The 6,619-nt window shown below is 44.4% G+C and overlaps 1 long non-coding RNA gene across 1 annotated transcript; it reads left to right on the top strand.

Annotated features, from left to right (window-relative positions):
• The first annotated feature begins 5,048 nt into the window (after nucleotides 1-5,048).
• On the top strand, nucleotides 5,049-6,268 carry LOC147322718 (uncharacterized). The gene is made up of 3 exons (XR_015130922.1): nucleotides 5,049-5,151; nucleotides 5,512-5,597; nucleotides 6,052-6,268. It is a non-coding gene; the product is annotated as an uncharacterized LOC147322718 (long non-coding RNA).
• Nucleotides 6,269-6,619: the final 351 nt, after the last annotated feature.

Genomic DNA, 6,619 nt, shown 5'->3' with positions numbered 1-6,619 from the left:
AGGGAAGACGAAGTGCTTCCTGCTAGTTAACTTGTCTCATTAATATTCATGCAGTCTTTGAGTACGTCCTGGTACCTCTACCTGCGGCCCTTTAACCTCAGCTCAAAGTTTGAGTGCGTCTTCATGTCAGCTGCTATAAGCTAATAAAGCATTGTCTGTGGACAATCTCAGGATGTCATGTTGAGCTCTATCACCAGGCACAGAAGCCTGACATTACTGAACAGAGCTAATTTTGCCTGATTCTTGCACAAGCGCACGATGCCGTACTTCAAATATCGGAGGTGAATTTAGCAAATTCAATTCAGTTTTATTTGTATAGCACTAAATCACAACAGCAGAAACCTCAAGGTATTTGCTTTGTAATGTAAAGACCCTACAGTAATACAGAGAATACCCCAACAATCAGATGTCCCCCTATGAGCAAGCATTTGGCAACAGTGGGAAGGAAAAACTCCTTTTTAACAGGAAGAAACCTGCAGCAGAACCAGGCAGCCATGTGCTGTGACCGGTTTGGGGTGAGGGGAGGGAGACAGGAAAAAAACACATGCTGTGGAAGAGAGCCAGAGTTTAATAATTAGTAATGATTCAATTCAGTAGTGGGGTATAAACACACAAGGAGAGAAAAGAGCTGAATGAAGAAGAAACACGTGACTCATCTGTGCATTATGGGAAGTACCCAGCAGGCTAAGCCTATTGCAGCAAAACTAAGGGAGGATTCAGGGTTACCTGATCCAGCCCTAACTAAAAGCTTTATCAAAAAGGACAATTTTAAGCCTAATTTTAAAAGTAGAGTTTGAATCCAAATTGGGAGCTGGTTCCACAGAAGACGGGCCCGAAAGCTGAAGGCTCTGCCTCCCATTCTACTTTATAATACCCTAGCATCCACAAATAAGCCTGCAGTCTGAGAGTGAAGTGCTTTGTTAAGGTGACATGGTACTATGAGATCTTTCAGATAAGATGGGCCCTTGTATGTGAAAAGAAGGATTTTAGATTAGATTCTGGGAGCCAGTAAGGAGAGGCCAATGTGGGAGAAATATGCTCTCTCTTTCTAGTCCCTGTCAGTACTCTTATTGCAGCATTTTGGATCAATTGAAGGATTTTTAACATGTGCACAGTTGAAAGTAAAATGCACAGGACTGATTTGTGTTCCTTGTTACCTCCTGAAGAGCTGCTGGTGTCCCATTAGGGCAGAAAGTGTGCATGGGTTCTTGAAAATCCATCAGAGAACATCCAGCCTGGACAAAAGTAATAATCTTTAAACTTAGAAATAAAGTAAATCTTTATTTGCTGGTAATGGCATGCCCACACACAACTTAGCATATTTATATATTATATATTTATCTCTTTAGCGTGTGCAGATAAGCTTTTGCCTAGATAGCTATCAGCTGAAGTGGCTGGTATGAGCAAACTGTCATACTTACATGTTAGTTTGGAATAATTTAATATTTCCAGCTTAGACTTCAATATGCAGTTTTCTGTGAAAGCAGTCCCAGAGCATAGCTCCAAAGGCTCTTCAAATATCCGTGGATGCTCGCACGGCATTTTCCTTCCTCACTTTTCGTCTCTGTAGCACCACGTCCCCACCTCCCTCCGTCTCCATGTGTGGCATACCAAGAAACAGATGGCGAGGGCAAGGATGACCGCCAGACAGAAGGAGGGAGAGAGTGAGAGGCAGAAAAACGACAAGGTAGGGAAGCGGGAAACCGTATCCAGAAGGTGAGAGACGGAGAAGCAGTGAGGTAGCAGATGTGTAAAACACAAATGACCTTGCAGAGTTTTGCGACTCGGTCCTGGCGAGCTCCGATCAAACCCCCCTGATCTCTCTCGCTGTGCACATCAGAGGCCGAACGGTGCCCCTTAGCGAGCTATCCTGGGCATCCCATCCTGCTCATTAGCAGTCTGATTAAGACGTGTTTATTTATGTAGACGTGGGCTTTATTTACAGTAGTAATCTAACCTTTGTGCTGGGCTTACATTGGATACTGCGAGACAGATTTTATTTGGGAGACAGCTCCTGGCAGAACGAATATTACTATTTGAAGCTCTCTGACAAACATCCGCGACAAGCTGGGGGCACGACCGACTCTCGGGTGGGTGGTGTTTGTGCAAATGTGTGTCGGTGAGAGAAAACTCAGACTCCCCAAGGCCAGACAGTAGGACACTGATGACCTTATCTGCTACAAGCTCCCCGCCTCTCCATCTCTCTGTGGAGAGGATCGCCCCCTCATCCCGACAAGCTTTACCCACCCCCATGATATAAGCACTGACAGGCATATAATTTCTGGCTAAATAATTAATATGAATTAATAATGAAAACAGTTTTGTGCTCAAACAGTCACAGTCACTGGCTTTGTTTCACAGTGGGTGTAAAGTACACCAGCAGGAACGCTGACTGACTACATTTCATCCAGGGAAGAGCATCCACACTGCTCTAAGGGTCGCGCTCATCTCCACTGTGCAACATGCAACAGCAGCAACAGATTAAAGCGCCCTCCTGACACTCTCTTTCACCTCTAACGTTACGAGGGCCGCCGCTCCAGCAACGAGTAATTGGATCAACTGAAATGATGGTGTTGCTGAAATTAGGTTACTGGAGTGAATCGAGTTCCTGGTTAAGGGCACTTTTGTTTTATTTGCACAGATTGCATCAGACAGGTAAGGTGCAGCGTAATAATTGCTTCGACTCCAGTCGGTTGATGTTATCTCACCTTGTGCTGGCTGAGGACGTATTTATCAGCCTGTGACACCATTGAGATTGGCATCTTCAGACGACGTGAGTGTGCTTACTGGGGTGTTTAACTAATTACGCTATCAGGCAGGATAAACATGAGGGCTGAGACCACATTCTTACCAGGCTTTTAGTGCATATTACAGTGTGGCTTATTTTGTGTAACCTGCTAGCTATTCAAACTAATTAGTGGTGATTTTTTTAAACACATTTGGAAAGATACTACACTGTCAGTTATTGTGGTATATTTGACATGCAGATATCGCCAAAGTTAATTGTCACAGACTGCAAACACGTGGAGAATGTCTGATATACGACTTGAGTCATACTCAGCATACTTCTGGACCGCGTAGCCCACCTGGCTAGACAATAACAGCTGTAACATCTGCCAACCCCAATAGAAATGTTAACAAGCAAAACTCTGGATGAATCTGAATCATTCGAACGTATCGTGAGAGACACGAAGGTGAAGCGAGCACCAAAGGTTGAGGAGAGGGGAGAGCAGCGGAGTGGAAGGGAGAACCTCCCTCGAGATATACCGTGTGATGTCTGATTGACAGCCTACACGCTAAGCTCACCTGAGCCTCTGACCTCTCTCTTTACACTTCTCCGTGGCTCTTCTCCTTTCTCTTTTTCCCCCTCTATCATCTGAGAGAGGGGTAACCTGAGGAGGGCCAGGCTGAAATGGCTTCAGGCTGCGACCTGCTCTAAGGGGAGGGGGGGTCACGGGGAGACAAAGGCCATTCAGGTAATCTACTCTGAGCTGGCCTGAGACAGCCAGGCTCCCAGTCCAGATAACACTGAGAGCACATCCAACCTGATGTGTTGTCATTTTAGAGCATGCAACTCTGACTACATTTAGCTAGCAAGTCCCAACTAAATGACAATGTATGTAATTTCTTCTCATTGTCTAAAACACGCATATGAATAACCCAGCGGAGGCGGTGTCTGTGTCATTGTTTCCTAAAGCAATGACACAGCACTGTCTGTTCAGTGTTAATATATAAAAATGCACGAGCAGTGTTTCCAAAAATCTCTTAAAAGTTACAGATTTTCTACCAAGGTGGGTATTAGAGTGGATGAACTCTCAGCCTCAGTGAGCACTTAGGAAGGGTTGTTTTAAGTGTGTTTGTGTGTGTGTGTGTGTGTGTGTTGAAAGGGTAAAACAGACTGACAGGTGAGTAAACACAATACTGTGAAAGCCCCACTGAACATTCCTGAAATTACTATGCTGGTGCTGAAAATATTCCATAGAAAAGTACTAATCCTCTTCATGGAAGCTAATCTTGGGCAAATTCAGAACTTACAAACCACATAAGAGGACTTGGAAAGCCCTCCTTACATTCGCTCACTCCCTAACAGCACCGTTTCACCGAATCAATACGCTTTGTGTTTGATTAGTTCTTCAGCAAAGTGCTCTAGACAGAAAGCTGATTAGTGGCTCTGATGTACATGTTCATTGCAGCAGGAATATTTCAACCCTTATCTACCTGACTAGCCCGCTCATGTTCGAGGACTCATGGCTACAGCAGACACAGCTGATAGTTACACTGATACAGCAGATGACTCTAAAAGCGGAGACACTTAGCAATGCTGTCTTACAACAAGAAAAGCTCTTGGGTTACAAAGCAATCATGGAAAAAAGAAGCCTTTGTGTCTTCACTTAGTGTGCTCGCCCTGAATTTGTTCTGGTTTCTTTCCATCCTAATAGACACAAATGTCAGGTTTTGGTGATATGCATGTATGCTAGTCGCATATGCTAGTCGTGTATGCTAGTTCTGTTGAAAGGGACGATAACTTAGCTTAAGTCAAAATACACATGATGGATTTTTTTGGCACTTCGTTGTTGACTTCATTTATCAATCTTGAGCAACTAAAGAATTTCCCGGCATGTTAAACTATTCCTTTTACAAAACTAAAGCAACTGGTTTGAAGTTTGAACACTTTGTAGCTATCGTTAGCTTAACATACATTTCTCATATTTACTCTAACCTCAAAAAGTTTTGTTTTTATTTCATACTGCTGCCTGCTTGGAGTCACGCTTCATCCGTGTTCTCCTTATGCAAAGAAAGTCAAATTCTCTCGAGCTCAGGTAGTAGAAACATGGATGGCATAAACCATCCACTGAGGACACTGCAAATGCTGATTCTACTGTATGCTGATTATTTTCACTAACCTTAACCCAAACTTCCCCAAAAAAAAAGGAGATGACTGCAGAAAGTTGTCTGTTTGTTTGTGCCCACAGATCGTGTGCTGGCTCTGAGCAATAATATTCGGCTCCCGACTGAAAGGGAGCCCACTGTCCCATCCCATCTCAAAGGTTCTTTAAAGTGTCACCATGGACCATTAGCCTTGACTGAGCTGCTCACCCCGGGCTTCTTCCCACAAAGCCACAGTGATGAAACGCTATCTGCAGCTAAACTGTAGGTTTGAATCTGCGTTTGACTCCCCCCACCCCCTCACCCTCTCGTCCATCTTTTCCATCTCCCTCCTCCTCCTCTTCCTCCTCCTCGTTTCTCTGAGCAGGTTTCACTCTTGTGCCTGTCATTCTTCTGCCTTTTGTATCTGTGGGCCTTTTTGCTATTGAACGCTGCTTTCTCTCCCACCCCCACACCCTCTCTGCTCTCCTTCTCCCATCTCCTCCCCTGCTCTCCCTCACTCACTCATTCACTCTAGGGCCTAATTATGAGATAGCTTCGAATAAATACATGTATCTCTTCTCCTGCGAGGGTGAAAAATCCTTGTGCTCCACATTTTTCTTTTTTTTCCCTCTTTTTTGACAGTAGGTTGAATTCTCAGCTCAAGGAGGTTTTATTCAGCGAGGTTCCTCTGCAAATCGGAGTGGTCGCTGGGACGGGAGATTTCCTGGGTGCGGTAATTGTGTCTCATTAATTCTTACTGTAATACTGGGTAGCTAAACAGGCTACGCAATTAGGGGGCTGAGCCCTGAATAGGTTGGCTAATCAGGGGACAAAAGCTGTGGCTCAGAGGCCATTAGGCCTGGAGGAAGTGTTTTCATTGTGAGGAGTGGTCTGTGATGCCTTCATCTCCCTCCAGTGCGGGTGGGGAAGAATCCTCAGTGGGGTTCTTCCACTTCTAAACCTTTGCTGGTCAGTTCATAAAAAAAGTATACTACTTTTGAGCATAAGAAAAACTTGCATCCTGCTTTGGATTATTTGGGATCAACAGTGGATTTGCTGGATGTAACAAAACAAAATTTCATTGGGCCAACTGCTCCGTAGGATCCACATAAAGGGCTCAAATTTTTTTTATTGAGAATATGTCAATTTGACCGCTCTCACTGCTCTCCTCTTCCTCTTCAGTATGTGGCCCAGCAGCGTTCCCCCAAACTGTCGACTCAGGAGTCTGCAAGACCTTCCTGCCATCCGGGAAGGGTCGAGGAAGGAAGAGAATAGCAGATCCCCAACATTATCTCCCTGCTCGCCTTTCTCCTTCTCCTCTCTCCCCCCTCTGCGAGCTTTATCTTTCATCCCTATTAATCACATCGTCAGGCGGGCTAGACGGAGAATAAATGAACTATCCTGGTCATTAAAATTAAGCATTGAATTATTGACATGCAATTAGCCTGCCTTTTTTTTTGTCAGGAGAGACTGAAAACTTTCCCCCCCAGCAAAAGGGGAGAAATTATATGACTGCTGTAATCATCAGAACTAAAAAAAAAAAAAAAAATACAATTAAAAATATTTTTTGTAGAAAAAGATATAACACGTGAAAATCCCATTTATCACATAATAAGAGCGCAAAGTGTGTTTCCATCTCATTTAGCTGAGTTTTATTCCCATAAGGAGCGGTGCCTCGTTATCGAGGGGGCCTGTGCCGCCGCCACCTCTGGATTATGTGGATTATGTTAATGTCGGGGAGGCACACGGA

The sequence above is a fragment of the Aulonocara sp. 'chitande type north' Nkhata Bay genome, linkage group LG9, assembly GCF_057382095.1.
Source record: "Aulonocara sp. 'chitande type north' Nkhata Bay isolate Kocher_YH1m ecotype deep benthic linkage group LG9, A_spYH_male_GT1.1, whole genome shotgun sequence".
NCBI classification, from domain to species: Eukaryota; Metazoa; Chordata; class Actinopteri; order Cichliformes; family Cichlidae; genus Aulonocara; species Aulonocara sp. 'chitande type north' Nkhata Bay.
The sequence above is the reverse complement of the archived record's forward strand: the minus strand, read 5'-3'. Positions and strand labels throughout refer to the sequence as shown.